General features: G+C 32.6%; 1 protein-coding gene across 1 annotated transcript in view; it reads left to right on the top strand.

The window, feature by feature from the left end:
- HNF4G (hepatocyte nuclear factor 4 gamma) overlaps positions 1-21,496 on the top strand; it is a 185,171-nt gene that overhangs the window by 93,768 nt on the left and 69,907 nt on the right. The window contains exon 3 of the mRNA XM_007486938.2: positions 13,231-13,342. The gene's annotated coding sequence lies outside the window, so the exon portion shown is untranslated. The remainder of the gene's footprint in view (positions 1-13,230; positions 13,343-21,496) is intronic.

Raw genomic sequence — 21,496 nt, forward strand, 5'->3', positions numbered from 1 at the left:
TCTTGAAATATGATATTCAGAAAGGCAAGAGAATTGGGTTTTCAATCAGGGATCACCTACCCATCAAAACTAACTATATACTAACAGGGGAGAGTGTGGGCATTCAACAAAGTAGAAGATTTCCAGAAGATAAGACCAGAACTAAGTGGAAAGTTTGATATCCAAACACAAAGATCAAGAGAAACATGAAAAGGTAAATAAGAAAGAGAGGGAAAAGGAGGGAAAATGTTTTTCTTTATTTAAACTTTCTTCTTTAAGGAATCCAATAAAATCAAATTATGTAAGTATATGGGGAAATGTTATTTGTAACTTTCAAAAATTATATTCACCATTATAGTAATTAGAAGAATCATTCACAGGAATAGATTGGGATAATAAGTGCTATAAGATGATATGCAAAAAAAAAGGATGGGTGTAATAAAGAAATGTGCTGAGTGGAAACAATTTACTTCTTGAAATAGAGAAGGTAAATTGATGGGGGAATCTGTTTCTTCACAATGGCTATGGCTCTCTTTTCTGGCTGGCTATGTCTAGAGAGGCTGCTGCAGGGGCCTAAAACTGCTGAGGGAACCTGATGCTGCTTATTTGCAATGGATGACAGAGAAATGCTACTAGGGGATGTCACACACAGGGATGTTGGTACACAGGGGACACTGCTCTGGGGGAATCTGCCTATTTATCCCTAACAATGACTGATCTCCTTCCTAATCTCCTTCCTCCCTCAATCCCTCTTCCAACCCTCTTCCTCCTGCCACCCTTCTCCTCCCAATTTTCCCTCCCCCCTGAGTGAATTATAAAATATTCCAATTTTCTTGGGGTTTATTGAGATAACAGGATGGGAAACTGAAGTAAGGGCGATGAGGAAGTCCCTACTCTAAATGAATGATTGAGAAATGTTTGAGGGAGTACTCTAGTCACAAAATGTGACTCTGAGACAGAGAGATGGAGGACAATGGCTTTTCAAGATCTTCTTTCTTCTTCAGCTAAGTTTCTCCTTCTTGTCATTAAGGGCAGAGATTAGGGGGCTGATTAAAAGCAAACCACTGGTTTAAAAGGATATAGCAAAAGAAGAAATGACAGAACTAGGAGAGGATATCAAAATTCTGGGGAATACACAAGTGACAATCATAACTTTGAACATAAATGGTATGAACTCACCCATAAAATGAAAACAAATAGGAGAGTGGATTAAACATCAATATCCTACCATATGTTGTCCGCAAGAAACATACTTGAGGTGGGTAGACACTCACAATGTTAGAGTTAAAGGTTGGAGCAAAACCTATTGGGACTCAACTGATAGAAAGAAGGCAGGAGTTGCAATCATAATATCTGACAAAGCCAAAGTAAAAATAGATCTCATTAAAAGGGATAGGGAAGGTAACTACATCTTGATAAAATGGAGTATAGACAATAATGAGGAAATATCAATGATCCATATGTATACACCAAATGTTATAGCATCCAAATTTCTAAAGGAGAAACTAGGGGAACTGAAGGAGGAAATAGATAGTAAAACTATACTAATGGGAGATCTGAACTTACCACTATCAAATTTAGATAAACCAAATCAAAAAATAAATAAGAAAGAGATAAGAGATATGAATGAAATCTTAGAAAAATTGGAGTTAATAGATATATGGAGAAAAATAAATAGGGAAAAAAAGGAATACACCTTCTTTTCAGCAGCATATGGTACATTCACAAAGATTGACCATGTACTATGGCATAAAAACATGGCAAACAAATGCAGAAAAGCAGAAATAATAAATGCAACCTTTTCATATCATAATGCAATAAAAATAAAAATCAGTAAGGGTACATAGAGAGGCAAATAAAAAATTAATTGGAAATTAAATAATATTCTCCCAAATCACTTAGTTAGAGAACAAATAATAGAAACAATTTTTTTAATAACTTCATTGAAGAAAATGACAATGATTAGACATCTTTTCAAAATCAATGGGATGCAGCCAAAGCTGTACTCAGGGGGAAATTTATATCCTTGAGTTCATATATTAATAAATTAGGGAGGGCAATGTATTAGGCATGCAAATCAAAAAACTTGAAAGCGAACAAATCAAAAGTCCCCAGATGAAAACTAAATTAGAGATCCTAAAAATAAAGGGAGAAATTAATAAAATTGAAAGTGAAATAACTATTGAACTAATAAATAAGACTAAAAGCTGGTATTTTGAAAAAACAAACAGAATAGACAACATACTGGTCAATCTAATAAAAAAAGGAAAGAAGTAAGCCAAATTAACAGCATCATAGATGAAAAGAGAGACCTCACCTCCAATGAAGAGGAAATGAAGGCAATTATTAAAAACTATTTTGCCCAATTATATGGCAACAAATATGGTAATCTAGGTGTTATGGATGAATATTTACAAAAATATAAATTGCCTAGATTAAGAGAAGAAGAAATAGAATTCTTAAATAATCCCATATCATAAAAAGAAATTGAACAAGCCATCAAAGAACCTCCTAAGAAAAAATCCATAGGGCCTGATGGAATCACAAGTGAATTCTATCAAACATTCAAAGAACTAGTAATCCCAATATACAAACTATTTCACATAACAAGCAAAGAGGGGTTCTACCAAATTCCTTTTATGACACAAATATGGTACTGATTCCAAAGCCAGGCAGGTCAAAAACAAAGAAAGAAAACTATAGAACAATCTCCTTAATGAATATAGGTGCCATTATCTTAAATAGAATACTAGCAAAAAGACTCCAGTAAGTCATCATGAGGGTTATTCATCTCAATAAATGCAGAAAAAGCCTTTGACAAAATACAACACTAATTTCTATTGAAAACACCAGAAAGTATAGGAATAGAAGGGATTTCCTAAAAATAATAAACTATTCATCTAAAACCATCAGCCAACATCATCTGCAATGGGGATAAACTTGGTACATTCCCAATAAGATCAGGAGTGAAACAAGGATGCCCATTATCACTGCTACTATTTAACATTGCACTAGAAACACTAGCAATAGCAATTAGAGAAGAAAAAGAAATTGAAGGTATTAAAATAGGCAATGAGGAGACCAAGCTATCACTCTTTGCAGATGATATGATGGTCTACTTAAAGAATCCTACAGAATCAACCAAAAAGCTAGTGGAAATAATTAACAACTTTAGCAAAGTTGCAGGATATGAAATAAACCCGCATAAGTCATCAGAATACATCTCCAACACCGCTCAGCAGCAAAAACTAGAAAGAGAAATCCCATTCAAAATCACCTTAGACAAAATAAAATACCTAGGAATCTATCTGCCGAGACAAACACAGGAACTATATGAACACAACTACAAAACACTTTCCACACTATTAAAACTAGATCTAAACAATTGGAAAAACATTAACTGCTCATGGGTAGGATGAGCTAACATGATAAAAATGACCATCCTACCCAAACTTATTTACTTATTTAGTGCTATACCCATTGAATGACCAAAAAAACTTTTTTACTGAATTAGAAAAAAAATAACAAAGTTCATTTGGAAGAACAAAAGATTAAGGCTATCCAAGGGAATAATGAAAAAAAAATGAGAAGGAAGGTGGCCTAGCAGTACCAGATCTTAAACTATACTATAAAGCAGTGGGCATCAAACCAATTTGGTACTGGCTAAAAAACAGAAAGGAGGGTCGATGGAGTAGACTTGGGGTAAATGACCTCAGCAACACAGTCTATGATAAGCCCAAAGATCCCAGATTTTGGAACCAAAATCCACTAAAACTGCTGGGAAAATTGTAAGACAGTATGGGAGAGATTAGGTATGGATCAACATCTCACACCCTACACCAAGATAAACTCAGAATGGGTGAATGAATTGAACATAAAGAAGGAGACTATATGACCTATGCTTTGATTTTACCTTTTTTTTTCTTTTGTAATAATCATTTACTTATATATCTGGTTTTGAGTTATCAAATTGTTGCTTCATTATATTTATCTATTTCTTTGGTGTAGTAGTCAAGAGATGTGCTTTGTCTTCTTTTTTTTTTCTTGCCTTGGATTAAATCATTGGCCGTAAGCTTATCAGATTTCTAGGTGGCACCAATCTGTGAAAGGTGGTTACTGTTATAAAACTTAAAATCAAACTTCATAAATATTTCAATAAACTTTATTCATGAACCAACTCTATTAATCTGAAATTGAATAGAGAGAAACATATCTTCCTCTACTTAAGACAGAATAATCATAGCACATAGAGAAGATGAATGAGGAATGAGAAAAGAATTGCTGGGGAAAATATCTGTTTAATAAGATAAGTATGACTTGGTAGTTTCAAAATTTTAGGATATATATATATATATATATATATATATATATATATATATATATACATAATAGAATGAAAACAACAAGAGCTCAGGAGATGACAGAATGCTGCTCTATTCTTGCCTTGTCAGACTATATTGGGAATACTGTGTTAAAGTCTGGTGGTCACTGTTTATGAAAAGCATAGGCAAAGTAGAGTACTTCCAAAAGTGGTTGACTACAGAAGGAAATTCAGAGAGTATTACCATATTAGGATTGGTCGAAGGGACTAGTAAAGTTTATGTTGGAGAAGAGAAAAAAATATTTTGAGAGAAATTATAACTAAATTGAAGTATTTTAATACTACCGTGTACTGTGTGTGTACATACACATGTATGTGTGTCACATTAAAATTTCTCAAAGAGCTTTACAAATATTATCTCATTCTATTCTCACAATACCCCTGGGAAGTAGGTCGTATAATTATCCCCATTTTACAGTTAAAGGAAACTGAGGCAAAGAGCAGTCAAGTGACTTAGCTACTAAGTGTCTGAGTCTAGATTTGAATTATGGATGGACTAACTCTACAGGTATAACATTTTATCTAGTGTACAACCTAACTCTAGTTTTGATTTTTTTAAACCTTCACTGTCACTTCTCAATGACAACCACAACCACAACAATAGTACCCACCCTTTTAACAAAGAATTATATTTAAGAAAAACAAACCAATATATTACCCATTTTTGAAAACACATGCTTCATTCTACAATAACAGTGTACAGTCTCTCTGCCTAGAGGAAAGGGATATACTTGGACACTAGTTTTCTAATTGAGGACTAAGAAACAAAAATATATTGAAGAGAAGCTTGTGAACCTATTTTTTATAATTTGGTAACTATTTAAAATAGTTAATTTCTTATGTAATCTTATGTATTTTAATACACATAAAGATAATACACATAAAGATTCTAATGAGGTGTCCTTAGGCTTTAGAAGATTGACAAAGGGACCCATGACATATTAATAAAGAGCCTGTACTTGTAAATTTTTAAGATTTGTAGAATGCTTTATGTGTTTTATCTCATTTGATCCTTGTAATAGTCACCTATGATCTAGCTGCTACTTATCCACAGTTTAACAGGAAATTGAGACAGAAAAAAACTAAAGTGACTTTACAATATCAAAATAATTGTTGTGTCTGAGACAGGGTTCAAACTCAGGACTTTCTGATGGACTGTGCCTGTACTAGCTTCCATTCTTTCAATTTCTCCAGTCTGTGAAATTCTGACATTAAAATGAATAAGAAGAGAAGTAATTTAATGGTACCATTTTATTCTGAAAAGTGTTGCAGAGAAAGGAGTTAAGTCTAAGAATTGTGAGTTCTCCCTGCCCAAATTCAGCTCAACCTTTGCTTTCCCATACTTTATCCACTCCACCGATGGACTTCACTCCATTGATTACAGTTTCATGTGTTTCAATGACGTTTTCTTTCGTTTTCATTTTCTTTCTTCTTTATTTCCTCCCCCACCTTTTGATATTTTTCTTCAAATTCTTCCTCCTCTTAAACTGTTGAGTAAGATTATTTTCTATGAACTCTTCACTTTTTTCCTCCTCATTTCTTTTACTTTCTCAACAATTATGAAATCTGTTTTTCATTTCAGTGTTTTTACCCTTAGTTATTCATTTTTATACTCTCTGGCCTTCAAAAAGTAGATGTTATTTAATAATAAATTTGACATTTTTTCTATTCTATTTTTTGTTACTGCTTTTGCCAATCAAGTTCTAAACTACACGTGTTCTGCTCACAGAAACATCAGTTCACAAAGGAAGCAATTCTGGAAAGAAACAATGTGAGTCTCTCGTGTCTGAAGTCCTCACCCTTACCCTTATCATTCACTATTTACAAGGCAGATATTCAACCCTTGGTTTTTCTGATCACAATTATTGACAGTGCTTGTGAACTATTGCAGACACTCTCCTGGCTGAGGATTCAATGATAAAAGGCACTTTCTGTTCCTAGAGGGGAGTTTAATGTGGATATTTGCTTCATTTAAAACATAAAATCAGGCTTCTCCAGTGAAAAATCTACTTTGGTGTTATTTCCCATTCCTTCTTTAGGGTGAATATTTTCCTTCTAACCTTGCTTCTACCCTATATTTGCTTTTTCCCCATTCTTCCACAATCTTTCATTTTTTTTAAACCCTTACCTTCCATCTTGGAGTCAATACTGTGTATTGGCTCCAAGGCAGAAGAGTGGTAAGGGCTAGGCAATGGGGGTCAAGTGACTTGCCCAGGGCCACACAGCTGGAAAGTGTCTGAGCTCAGAGTTGAACCTAGGACGTCCCATCTCTAGGCCTGGATCTCAATCCCTGAGCTACCCAGCTGCCCCCTCACAATCTTTCATTTTATTGAGAAATTAAAGTAGTCATGAGCCTTTTGATGTTCATCTCCCTCATGAGTGAGGAATACATATTTGATTCCAATCTTTTATATTGCCTTTCCCTATTCATACAATTTCAGTCTATTAACTCTTATTTATCTATCTCTTCTGCCCTCCAATTTGATTCATTCATAGGAGAATGGAGAATCCATCAATATCAATTCATCTCTTCCTATGCCTTCAGAATCTTTAAAGTTTCTCTTCTTTTTACCCCTTTGGGGGGGTCTCTTTTAGTTATTTCTTTTAATACTGTTTCTATTTTTAAAAAAACTGTTACAGAATTGATTCCATTAATTGGCCTTATATTGATAATGATTTTATTTACTTTTTCTTTATTTCTCTTTAAATTAACTTGGAGGATCCTGGCAGACTTTTTTGTAATCCACATGTTCTTTGAAACTTGATGCCATTTCCTTGTCTTCTGCAGAATTTTCATTCACCGATGTGTTTTTCATGTTTCAAATTTGTCATTATCTCTTTCAAAGTCTCAATATTTTTGGGAGAATTACTAAATTATATGTTGTATTTTTTGTATATTGTTTGTTTTCTTTGAGCAAAGAGAACTTTCATATTCAAACTAATATCATTCATAATGTGCTATTTTAATGCATTATTTATTTTAAACATTTCAAGTAGGTTGCTGTTGTGCTATTGTTTCTGTTGTCCACAGGGATCTTTTTTTTTTAATCAGTGATTTATTTACTTGCCTTTGTATTATAATTCTTGCTTAAGGTATTTTTACCTTCCTTTACCTTTACCTACCTACCTAAAAAAATTCATTTTCTTTCTGCTTTTATGAGCAACTTCCTTAGTTTATATGCTTAAATGCTAGTTTTATACACAGACTTTCTCCCCTTCAACTATTGTCCCTTCACCTTTTTCTTGTAGTTCTAGTTGTTTCTCTCTCCATCCTCAATCTCTGATCTCTCTGCTCTCCACAGCTTCATAAATTGCAGCTGGACATACACAGCACCATGTATTGTAGAGGGAGGGACTGCTAGTCTGATATCTTACGTGGCCTCTGTGGATTTCTATTTCTCATTTCCAGAGGCAAGAGAAGTTTTTGCTCCTCTAGTCAGTTCTCTGATGCTTTGTCTTCGGTTCTACTTTTTAAAAATTACTTTCCCATTTCTTTTGTTGATGGAGAAGAATCAATGTGTGTGTGTGTGTGTGTGTGTGTGTGTGTGTGTGTGTGTGTGTGTGTGTGTGTGTGTGTGTGTGTGTGTCTTCATCTTGGTTCAGTTACTATTGTGAGATTCCTAGGTAGGGACAGAGAATAGGAATGCTGGATAACAAGTATTTTGGTTCTTCAAGGTTACTTCAGAGGTTTTTACCTTTTACTTTTTTTTTCCTTTACTTGTGCAATGTGCCTCTTGTTTTAGAGATTTAACTTTTTTTTCCTTAATCTGGCACCCATTTTCTTGTTGTTGTTGTCATTCATGTTGGATAGGTTTATGGGGGGAAAAACTATTCTGACCTCTTAAAACCTCAAAACAATGTTTTCCTTTCAATTGGTGAAGTCTCTAGTAAATTGTTCTCTTGGTTCTGTTTATTTTGCTCTCCTTCAATTCACTCAAGTTTTACCAAATTTCTAAAGTCTTCACCCTTCTTTCTTACAACACAATGATGTTCCATTCTTTCTGATTGCCTTCATTTATTTATCTGTTCTCCAACTGTTGGTCACCCACTTTGCCCTCAGTTTGGTATGCATACCAAAAAGGGTCATTTTAATTGATTTTTAAAATGTGAGACCTTTTCTCTGACTCTAACTTTCCAGGGGCAGAAAAGAGAGTTATTTTCACAAAAATCATTAGCATTTAAAATGTTTTAACATGAGAAACTTTTATTGAAAGGAAATTACATTAAAGGAAATGCAATACTATTCACCTGCTTTGTTGCTATACCCGTCTATCTAATTCAGCTGAAATCACTAATATATTTACATTATTTTCATTCTATATTAAAACATAAGTTCCCAAGAACAGGCACTTTCTTGCTTACTTACTATTTGTTTCCCCAGAGATTAGTCAAGTGCTTTGTCCATAATAAGCACTTAATAAATGTTATTCATTCATTCATATTATACATCATGTCTTTTATCATCTTTTTTAATGGTTGTAGGTGAAATTTCAGGGTTATTTTAATTTCAATTTCCCTGTTTTTTTTAATGACTTAAGAGTAGTCTTTCATATGATTGTTGATATTTCACATTTTTTTTTCTTTCAAAACTGACTTAATTCTTTGACATTTTCATCAGTTTCCCATATAGTGAGAATTTTGCATGAATTGCTTTCCTATTTGGATGTTTTAACATTTTTTGGTAAATAATACTGAAACTCACGTTTTTAATAGAAACAAGTAAAAAAATACATGCCAAATACCATCTGAATATCACTTCCAGAAGATCAAATTGTAGATAGGCCATCTTCACAGATAGAAACACATGCTTCTTATCCCCAGAGAATTTCCTACTTGAGTCCCTCTCAAAATGATATAAAAACCTTCCAGAATAAGTGAGGAATTAAGGAACATTTTACAAATACACTATTATTTTATGAGAGAATGAAAAAACTATTTAGCTGACAAGGAGATCAAATAAAAACCATTACCTTGAAATCTGAGATTTTGATTGTAGTTCCTCCTGTTAACCTTGAAAACAACAGTTTGTATTAGATTCTGTTATTCTTTTTCTTTCCCTTTATACAATTTTATTTAGATGTAATCATACAAAAGGGCACTAAAAGATTTGATGGTATTGTCAATTTTAATTGTTCTTTCTCATCCTGTCTCTTTTTATCACACACAGTTACACTTTTACCTTTCAGTCTGCACACACTGAATATTTAAGAATCAAAATACTCAGTTTCTTTTCCATACTTCCACCCAACAGGCATGCTCTGTTTCCCTCAGTTTCCTCAACTATAAAATGGGTATAATAATAATAATTAATCTCCCAGGGCTGTTGTGAGGAACAAATAAGATAATATTTGTATGGACTTAACACAGTGCTGCTACATAAGACTCCATATAGATTCTTATTCCTTTTCCATTCCCTCTCATTTAACTCCCATTAAAAATAATACTATAAACTGGAAAATTTCAATGTGAACTAGAAAGACCTCCAGGAAATGAAACAGAGTGAAATGAGCAGAACCAGGAAAACATTGTACACAGAGACTAATACACTGTGGCACTATCAAGTGTAACAGACTTTTCTACTAGCAGCAATACAATGATCCAGGATAATCTGGAGGAATTTATGAGAAAGAAAGCTATCCACATCCAGAGAAATAAGTGTGGGAGTAGAAAAGCAGAAGAAAAACATATGATAGATCATATGGTTTGATATGGGTATGATTCTGGTATTGGCATTAAAATATCACTCTACTACAATATGAATAGTATGGAAATAGGTTTTGAACAATGCTACATGTATAACCCAGTGGAATTGCTTTTCACCTCTGGAATTGGGGAGGGAAAGAACATGAATCATGGAACCATGGAAAAATATTCCAAATAAATAAATTTAAAACACTGCTTACATTATAATCAAGAAATTTGAATAATTTTGAAAAAATGATCCTCCTCTTGATGGATAAATGAAGTGATTCTTCTTCTCCTTTCTGTCCAACATCTTATTCCTTCCAGCCTTAATTTAAGGGAATCATTAACAAAGGCGTATTTGACTTCATACAATAGTCAGAAAAGTTTAATTCTATAGCTCAAATAACTACAGCACCATAGTATCCAATCAATTTTCATGAATTATTTAATGTTTACTTGTAGGTTTTTCTTATATATGAATCCTTCCCACCCACATTCCCAGTTCTGAGGCAAAATAAATACAATAGGTTGTTGTTGATGATAATGATGATAATTTACTGTGTAATACCCTCCCTAATCCTTGTCTTAACTTCCCCCTGACTTTTGCCCTCAATTGATTAACTGTATATCAAAAAATATGGGAAGAGAATACTTTTCTTTCTAGCAATGGTAGTTCATATTTTAAATCATTCTTTAAAATACTTTATATCTTCACACAGGTAGTTCAACTTGGATGAATACATGCCAAGGTGCTGTGCTAAAAGTTTTATAGATATTGATCCTCACAACAACTCTGCAAAGTTGATGCTACTATTATTTTTGTCTTACATTTGAGGAAACTGAAGCAGAGCTTAAGTGACTTACTTAGAGTCATACTGCTAGTAAATGGCTGAGCATTGATTTGAACTCAAGCCTTCCCAAGTCTAGGTCCATTTAAATTTCATTTACCTACTTAATCTTTATGAGAATGCTTGACCTGTAAGAAGAGGAATTATATGTGTGTGTGTGTGTGTGTGTGTGTGTGTGTCTATATACATTGTTATATGTAACATCTGACTTCTTTTCCAATTTTAAATTTCATGATACTATAAATTTAAAATAATTAAACTATTTTTCTTGTCTTTTTTCTCCTATGTTGAATCAGTCATAGTCATTAGAGATTTATTTCTTAAGGGCTGGAGATAAAAATAAAAGCACAAGATAGTCTCCATTCTCAAGTAGCTCATGTTATGATGTGGGTAACAACACATTAAAATGAAGGTGAAAATTTGGTGGAGGGGACATTATATGTCATTGTGATATGATGCAGTCTGATTGGGAAATGATCTGTGGAATCTGAGTTTCTGAATTGATTTCATTTTGCAGAAAGATAAATTTCTGGAAATGATGAAATCAAGGAAAATTTTATATTTCTGATCACCTGATTTTTTCACCACTCATTTAATTAGAACAATTTCAAACCTAATTTTAAAACATTTAAATATATGCATCACTTTTACTCCAAGGTTTTCTAGATTAATCTAAAAGTCAGAGACTTTTAGAGCAGAAAGACATCATGTGGTCTAAACTATGTATTAAATAGATTGAAAACTGAAGGCCAAAGAGCTGTATTAAATTGCCCAAGGTCACTGAAGTTTTGTAGTGATAAGACAAATAGCAAAATTTATATTTCCTAAATGTAGTGAAACATTTTTCACAAAAAATCAAATAGTAGCAAATATAAATTCATCATCTTCTTTTACTTAAGTTTTTATTCATTCTAAGTATTGTTTTATTCTAAATAAATATTTTAATGGGTTCTAAGTCATATCAAAAAATAAATTTGATAAGGTCTTATTACATCATGTATCTATCATTTTTTTCAGTTCAACATTCATGAACAAGGAAATCAGTTTTTAGCTTAATAGATTCATTTCATCAAGCATTTTAAGTGAAATAACACTGAATTACTTGAATACAATATGCTGTTTGTGAGCACTTGGCTGGGTGCTAGGGATACAAAGACAAAAATTAAAATTCTATCAGGGAGAAAGAATATGTATGCCAGTAAATAAATACAAAATCTGTATGAAATTATAATATACAAATTAATTTCAGTTGGTGAGGAAAATATTGCTTTCCTAAAAATCTTTGGCAGCCAGAAAAGGCCTCATGCATGACTTAGCTTCTGATCTGGCCTAGGAATTTCATGATATAGAAATGAGAAAGGAGAAAATGCCATATACTGAGTATAGCCCAGGCGCAGAGAGGGAATATAATATACAGGGAAGAGTAAAGTAGGTCAGTATGGCTGAAATTTAGATAGGAATTATGAAGGCAAATAGGATGGAATCATTGTGGAAAAACAAACTGAAACAAGAGTGGGGAGGGTTTCAAATTTTAGCACATTCTTCAATATTTACACCTGAAAAAGTCAAGATAAGATTATCTTTGGTGTCCAGATATTGTAATTTCATCATAAGCATTTCCTATGTAAATTTCTTTGGTTTGCTATTGCTGTTAAATTGTTTTAGTTGTATCTGACACTTTGTGACTCCATTTGGGTTCGCTTGACAAAGACAGTGGAATGGTTTGTCATATCCTTCTCTACCTTATTTTACAGGTGAGGAAACAAGCAAACAAGGATAAGTGATTTATTTACGCAGGGTCACACAGCTAGTGAGTGTCTTAGTCCACATTTGAATTCAAGAAGATGAGTCTTCCTGACTCTAAGCCTCACAATCAATGCATGTGCTACCTAGTGGCCCCTTGTTTGCATTAGCATTGGCTGTTTTTTTTTTTAAGATTTCCTGATATATAAAACAATTTTAAAATCTTGAGATCAGACCTGTGATTTAATTTGTAAATAGAACTCCAATTACAGTAATTTTCCATCGTCATATAGGAAAGTGACTTCTCTGCCAATTTTGTTTTAAAGAGTTGCCAAGGACCCTGAAAAGTTAGGTGACTTGCCCAGGGTCAGTTACATGTCAAAGTATGTTACATGTCAAACTTGAATATAGGTCTTCCTGACTCCAAGATTCAGTCCTTATCCATTATGCCATGGTATCTCTGTCTTCACAGCCTTTCAGTCACTTAATGATGCCTTTTCCATTCTCTTTCCATATACCTAGTAGATGCAAGTCAATCATTTAATTTATATGACATGTCACTCAGTTGTATATTTTTGGAAATTGTTTCCACAGGAGCTTCGGTGGAAGCAGCCAGTCTGAGCTATTGACCCTGTGGAAAAAGTTGACAGCTTACTCTCTGTATTGATTCCCAACAAATTCAAGTACGGCTCTCTACCACTGTCTTGTAAGTGACCACTGGCAAGGTTATATACATTGCCTTTGTAAGCTATTGATGACTGGAGTAAGGGCTTCTTTTGTTGTTAACCCATGCCTACTTTATTTCATGTCTCAGATTTTGTGGAAAGCTTTACAAAAAAATTGTTTTTATTATGTTGTCTTCTGCTATTTTTTTTTATTTCTTCCTACTTTATATTAAACAGAATGATTTGTGTTTTACGCTGCCACATTTTTAGGGTGTTATATCAATTCAAAAACTCAATTTATTTGAAATTATAGAATTTAGATCCATAAGGGAATCTGGAGATTCTCTAGTATGGTCATTTCATTTTACAGATGATGCAAGCGACATGCAGTGAAATGGTACTTTAAGACAAGAAGTTAAGACTAGAAGAATTGTATTAGGCTCTCAGTTCCAGAGGCCATGCTAAACATGGTAGGCACTGGTTATTGGTAGAGCCAAGATTTAAACTTGAAGCTTCTGATTATCAATTCATTTCCCTCTCCACTATGCAATTATGCTCCTCTTTTTAAAATATTATAATATGTAGATTCACTTAAAAACTATGCTACAAAAATAAACATTTTAAATTGAATAATCCATAGAAAATGTTGATTTTATTAAAAAATAAAACAACAGAGTATGTGAGTTGTAATTCCACCATTATACAGGAAGCTTTTATTTTTAATTTGAGAATTGTCAACTGCATGGCAATCAAGAGAATCTCAGTCATCAGGTACCTTAAAGGCTGTCTGCTTGGTTTGAACTGTACCTCACATAGAATCTACTATATAACATCCCTTGTCCTTCATCTTCCCCTGTGCCTCACTCACTCAGTCCTCCTGAATCTATTCTTTTTATAGTGGCAAAGAATTGGAAATTGGGGGGGGGAGGCTGTCAATCAGTTGGGGAATGGATGAATAAGTGGTGATATAGGTTGTAGTAGAATACTATTGCAACATAAGAAACAATGAACAGGATTAGTTCAGAAAAATCTGGAAAATTTTTATGAACTGATGCAAAGTGAAGTGAACAGAGCTAAGAGAACAATTTATACAATAGCAGAAATATTATATGATGATCAACTATGAAGGACTAAACCATTATCAGTAAAGCAAGATTCCAAGATAACTACAAAGGACTCATGATGAAAATGCTACTCACTGCCATAAAAGGAACCATTGGAGTATGAGTGCAGATCAAAGCATACTATCTTCCACTATATTTCCTTCATGAGATTTATGTTGTATATATGTATTTTATCTTATATGTGTCTTTTATCATCACATGACTAATATGGAAATATGTATTACATGAAATTATAAGTATAATCTATGTCAGACTATTGACTGCTTTGGGGAAAGAGAATAGGGAGGGAGAAAATCTAAATTCAAAAATTCCCTTAAAATTGTCAACATATTTTTTTCTAATTGAATCTAAAAAATATTTTAAAAAATAAAGTCCATGACATTGAAAAAAATTTTTATCTACTATGAACCTACATTTTCCTTCTTCTATGTCTGGATTCACTCTATTCCCTCCTTTCCCCCAACTTTATTAAAATCTTCTGACTACCTATGGAAATATACCTATAAGCACATTGTTTTAGCTGTTCCCTTTATTCCTTTACTGTTGTGTTCTAGTGCAGATTATGGATCCTATATTTGTAATGCTATTCTTTAAATCTTCTTCATCGAAATTTATACAGTTCAAAGGAAGTCTTCTTACTGGTTTGATATCTTTAGTTTCCAATATACCCTTTCATTTGTTCTACCATTTTTCATTCTTATTTCATGACTAGGCCACCACATTTAATTATTACATATGTAATTTACAGTTTCTTTAGCATTAATAATCATTGCTATTATTATATTTCTTTAAATTTTATAACACTTTATATTCACAATTCCTGTGAAAAAGATGTTATTATTATTATTATTCTGATTTTACAAAGTAGGTAACTTTCTAAGACAGATCAAGTGATTTACCCAATGGCACACAATTAGTCAGTGGTTAAAGAAAAATTCAAACTCTGACTCCACACCCATTACTCCATCCTTTTAACCATCTAACTCTCTCTTATACAATATCCATATACCTGTATATATGTGGGTGTGGGTGTATATTTTAACATAAAATTGAAAAGAAATATATTTGTTATTTGCAAAGATAATAGTAATCTTTATAATTACATTTATTTCAAAGCCTAAACTATTACATAATTTCTGTTAGTTTGTCTCCATCATAATTCTTTTTTCATTCATTTTAATTTGATTTTCCTCATGGAATCATAGCTAGAAATCTTCTAGCACTGCTATTTTTTCTCTTTATATTATTTCACAAATGTATTTCCAGATTTATTTGTATTCATAGTATCAAAGGATAATAGATCAACAACTCTGGAAGGGACTTAGAAGTCCATCTAGTTCAACACCATTTTTTTTAAAAACAGACAAGAAAACTGAGGTCCAGGGAAGTTTAATGCCTTCTTGAAGATCACAGAGCAAGTCAACATTAGAGAAAAGATTTGAATATGAGTCCTCTAACTTCATAATCATGCTTTTTTCCATTCAACATTTCTGCCTACAAATTCTTTTGTATTAAATTTGAGTAGAATTTCAGGGTGGAAAGTTTTATACTATTTTTCTTGTATTCCCTACAGTTTTCAGGGTCTGTCCCATAGTAAGCACTTCATAAGTTCTTGTTAATTGCTTAATTTGTTAGATTAGATTATAGTTAATAGACTACAATTACTTTTTTCTCATAAGTCATCATTTATGGCCCAGGCATAGTTATCAAATTCCTTTCAATTATCTTTTGTGCAAATTGTAATTAGTATTCTTCTGAAGTCACAAATTTCTATGTTTCCCAGGTATAATGATCTTTCTGAGAAAATGTTGGGATTAAGTGATGAACTTTTTTGACATTTTTGAAAAATTGGAAAATTTGAAAAATTTGGAAAATTGATAAGGCTGTAAAATTTCCCTCAGTATTTTCCTCAAATTTCTTAATGAAAACTGTGTTCATCCTACTCATTTCTGGGCCCAGTTTATTTTTTTCATTTCCATTTCCATGTAGGAAGTGATAATTTATTTGCAGAACATTTTCATAATCAATATTATAAAGAATATCCAATCTCAATCAATAAACATTTATTAAGCACCTACTATTTGCCAAGAATTGTGCTAAGTTCTGGTGATTCAAAAAGAGACAAAGGACAGCCCTTGTCTTCAAGGAATTTGTAATGTAAGAAGGGAAACAATATACAAGAATGTAAGAAGGGATACAATATACAAAAATAAATATATGAAACGTACAATATACAAGATAAATAGGAACAGAGGGAAGGAAGTAAAATTAGTAGGTAATAGGGAAAGCTTCCTGTAAAAGATAAGATTTTTGTTGGAACTTCAAGGTAGAAAGGAAGTAAATAGGCAGAATTGAGGATGAAGAATATTCTAGACATAGAGGAACACTCAGAGAAAGTACTTGGCACCATTTTCCCAACAATATGAGTGCTAACATCATATTTCTGTGCCATATTTTGGTAATTCTCAGACTATTTCAAAGTGGTGTTATGATTTGCCTTTTTAGAAATCATCAAAAGTGAGTATTGATTGTCAGGTTTGGTATTTCTCAAAAATTTTTTCTATCATTTCCTGAACTCATGCCCACAGAAGATAGCAAACCTTTAGTCTTTATAACTGATCATGGTGCCTGATGCAGAGTAGTAAACAACCATCACTATTCCCTTTTATTTTACTGACCATCATTGAATGGTATCTCAGAAGACAATACCTACAATCCATTTCTTCATTCCTTGAAGCACAAAAAACTGCTTCTTAGGAAATGGCTTAGCTTCCCTCTCTATAAGAAGAAAAGTCGCTTATCTATTTATTGTAATTCTGTTGTTTCTCAGTTGTGCCCAGCTTCATGACCCCATTTGGGGTTTTCATGGTAAAGATTCTGGTGTGGTTTTCCATTCCCTTGTCAAATTTATTTTATTCCCAATGTTATTATTCAACTCTAGCTCTTTAAAAAAATTATAAATGTTTATTTTCTCCAGATTACTTGTCTTCACATACAATTTCTTAATATTTGTTTCATGGTATTTTGCAATGCCTACTGCTCCCCCTCCCTAAAACATAGGTAATATGCTAAAGTTCTCTATATATGATCATATAATACACATTCCCATATTCTTCATGTTGTGAAAGAAGACACTATTGCTTACACTAGAGAAAAATCCAGGTAATAAACAGAGAAAAGAATGGCATGTTTAAATTTACAGATTCTGTCTCTTTCTTCTTGGTGGTGGATATCTTTTTTTTTCCCATGTGAGCCTCTAGGAGTTGTCTAGGACCCATGTCATTCCTTCCTTCCTTTCTCCCTTCCTTCCCTCTCACTTCCTCCCCACTGCTCCTCTTCCTCATACTTTCCTTCTCCTCCTTTCCTTTTCTCCTTTTCCTCTTAATCTCCTTCTTGTCTTATTCTCCATTATAAAACAAAATAAAACAAAAACCATAAAATAATGTCTGAAATCTAAATGGGCTGCTATATTTGAATCTTCTTTATTGGAAATTTTTAAGTAGAAAGGCTATAGTACCCTTTATCATGGATGCTAGAGATGGAATTCTTTTTTGAACAGAGATTGGAATAGATTGATGCTGAGGTCCTTTTGAACTCTAAAATTCTGTGATTCTGCTCAGAAATATCATTTGACACATAAGAGATCTTTGCTTAATTACATCTATTCTCAATACTGGCAGAAAGTCAAAAGCTGTGACTGGAAGAGCATTTTGTCATTAGCCAAATGATATCGCATCTTATTACATAACCATGCTTGAAAAGTGAGTTCTAACCACTGATTGACCATGGAGTGCTAATCATAATGGAGAAACTGAAGGAGGTGTAAATCACAGGAAATGGTACATCTAACAAATAATCTATTGGGAAAAATAACAATTTTTCTAATAGTACAGCTTAAGTGAAGCACAGTATTATTAATTCAGGACGGAAAATCTTTATTTCATCTTAATCAGCATCATCAAGTTCTTCCTGTTTTTCTCAGAGTTGCTCTGTGATCCTCCCTAAACATCTTGATCTTGTCCTTTTTATTTTCCCCAGATTCCAGATGTTCCTGTATTCATGTCTGATATTATTATGTGCTTAAGTTTGTTCATGTGATTCCTATGGTATGTTTTTGAGGAAGAAGATTTGTATTTTTGTGAATTCTAGTTCAATCAATTTCAATAGCATTTAAATTTAAACAACATTTAATATTTTGGTGTGTTTTTAATATTTGGGAAATGTCAACAATATTCACTGTATTATTTAATCAAAGTGTAGTTATAAAGGATTACTATAATAAGCACTTGAATTTATAGGTAGTTAGCAATTAAAAAACAAGATTTAGGTATTTCATAGCCATATAGACTTTCACATTTAAGACTTTGGAAAAAAATACTTTTCAAATAATTGTTATAGGTCATTAAATTTCACTATAACAATTAAAAACACTTCTTGATTCATTATATATATACATACATGCACATATATGTGTTTATGTTTTGTGGTCTCCCAATAATATTGTCTGTAAATAAAAATTCTGTAAAAACATTCACATTTTTATTGATACCCATTCTAATTATTTGTAGAGTGAAAAGAATAAGGAAAAAGACATATTCATTGTTTCAAGTGGGCTAATGTTATGATGCTAATAGATGACAGAAACCATTGCTATTTAACTTATTTCATTTTTTATTTTAGAATGGCAAATTGAAAAGTATAAAAATTATCAAAGGATCCATAGAAATGATTGTTATGCAGAATGGGAAAATTTTGTAAGAGTTTTTTAAAAAAAGGACAAAAATAGGACTAAAATTTTTGATTCACAGGTTTGACATCAATTTACAGAAAAAATTATGGTGCAAATTATAACAATAGTTGTTTCCAAATGCTTAAAAAGATATTGATCACTACTAATAGTATAAAATCATTAAGAACAAATCATGACAAAGTAAACTTATTTCTTTTATGATAGAGCAAAAGAATTCCATTTTTAGTATTCATGTGAAGTAAAAGAAATACCCTTGTCAATAAGATTGAGGGCTGCAAGCTGTCTGGTGGTACATTTAAGTGGCTTGTACTTACTTTAAGTACTGTATCCAAAATGTATTTATTAATGGATCACTGTCAACTTGATTCGTATACTGCTATACAGTTCTGTCCTTTCCAGCAAATTTATCAACAGCTGAAATGAACACGCATTCGGTACTCATTTCATATTTGTGAATGATATTGAACTGGGAAGACTAATTAATGAACTGAATGACAAGCAGGACCAATATTCAAACTAGCATTAATCTGGAAAAATAGAGCAAATTCTAGGAAATTAAATTTAAAGACCTGTACTTGAAGAAAAGGAGCAGTGTTACTAGTGAGTTGAAGAAGAGCGAAAATGTTAAGTGAGTTCCTTTGATAAAGATCTGGGAGTTTTAGCTGACTGCAAGATCAATAGGACTTGACAGTGTGACATAACTACTAAATATTCTAATGCTGGGTCAAGTATTTTGCTTTGGAAAAGGTGATCTCAGATCCTGGTTCCAACACTGATATACAATGATTCTTTAATGATGTAATCACAGACTGTATTCCTACTAAGTGCATTATTAAAAAGCAATAATAGTTCCAATGCACCCTTCATTGGCCAGAAGACAAAGAAGTATACATTATGTGGTTATGAGTACTGCCTTTTAAAATGGACATCAATAAATGATTATCAGTTCTAGAAGCAAAAGAGAACATAGATAGGTCTAAAATTCATATAATGTGATGAAAAATTAAAATGCCAAGTATTTTCAAGCTGGAGAATACATTATTGGGAAAGGGGAGAGGGAGAGGTGGGTTCTGATACATTGTGTTCAAATATCTTAAGTGCTCTCCTGTGGGAATAAACTCATTATATAATTTTAGCAAATTTTAGTGAACAGAACAAATTTTATTCTATTTCAAACAAATCTTTAGAAAGGTCCTACTATGCTAGGTCCTTAAGAGAAAAAAGTTCTTAAAAAATGACACAAGTACAGCCATAAGAAATTTAAATTGAAATAGGGGAAAATGGGGAAACAAAATAATATACATACCAGTAAGTGTAATATGAAATAAATAATAATGCAAGCAAATGAGAGACAAAGTGCAATAGTAAATTAGGGCACAGAAAGAACATGTTGATCTGGGAGCATTGGTGATAACTAGATCAATGATGTCACCTCAGTTGATCCATCAAAAGAGAAAGATTTTGAAAGGTGGGTGTACCAGTTAGGGGCAAGAAAGACGGGAAAAATAAATATTAGTAAGAAGTATACTTGGTGAAAAGAAAAGATTTTTCATTTTGGATTCAGGAAAATATGGGTTCAAACTTGGCTTCTGGCATTTACCTGCTATTTGACCCTGAGCAAGTCCCTCAGACTTTTAGAGCATTGCTTTCCTAATCTGTAAAATGAGAATAGGTGGAATTCAGAATTGATGGTCTGAGAGATCCCTCCCAGTTATGAATATATATTTCCAAGAAGCATGTTATTATAGGAAAAGGTCTAAAGCAGAGTCAGAATATCTTATTTTAGCCCTAATTATAACTAAAAAGTGCACCTGTATACTTTGTGAGTTGTAGAGAAGAAACATTTTTTGGAAAATATTGTATCTATATGTCAATAAAATGAAATACTCAACAAACCAAGCAGAGTCCAGTTCCTCAATCATGGGTTTTGCAGGGACAATTCCTGATTTGGAACAGATGATGTCATGTCAAATACCTCCAAGATAAAAAAATAACATTTTAATTATTTTCTTTAAATCCTTGCCTTTTTAGCATTAATTCTAAGGCAGAAGAGAGGTAAGGCTTAGTTAATTTGTTATGTGAATTGCCAGGGTCAGACAACTAGGAAGTGTTTAAGGTCACATTTGAACCCAGGGCCTCCAGAATCCAGGCCTGGTGCTCTATTCAATAAGTTACTTAGCTTATCCTATTTTCTATAATTTTGAAAAGAAAGAACTGATAAAATATTAATGGCATGTAATAAAACAAAAATAATCAATTTCTAGTACTTGTAGCTCTCAGCTAGCTTGTCCCCTTTTATTCATGATTTTGTACATGTCTGA

The sequence above is a fragment of the Monodelphis domestica genome, chromosome 3 (assembly GCF_027887165.1).
Source record: "Monodelphis domestica isolate mMonDom1 chromosome 3, mMonDom1.pri, whole genome shotgun sequence".
In the NCBI taxonomy this organism is placed as follows: Eukaryota; Metazoa; Chordata; class Mammalia; order Didelphimorphia; family Didelphidae; genus Monodelphis; species Monodelphis domestica.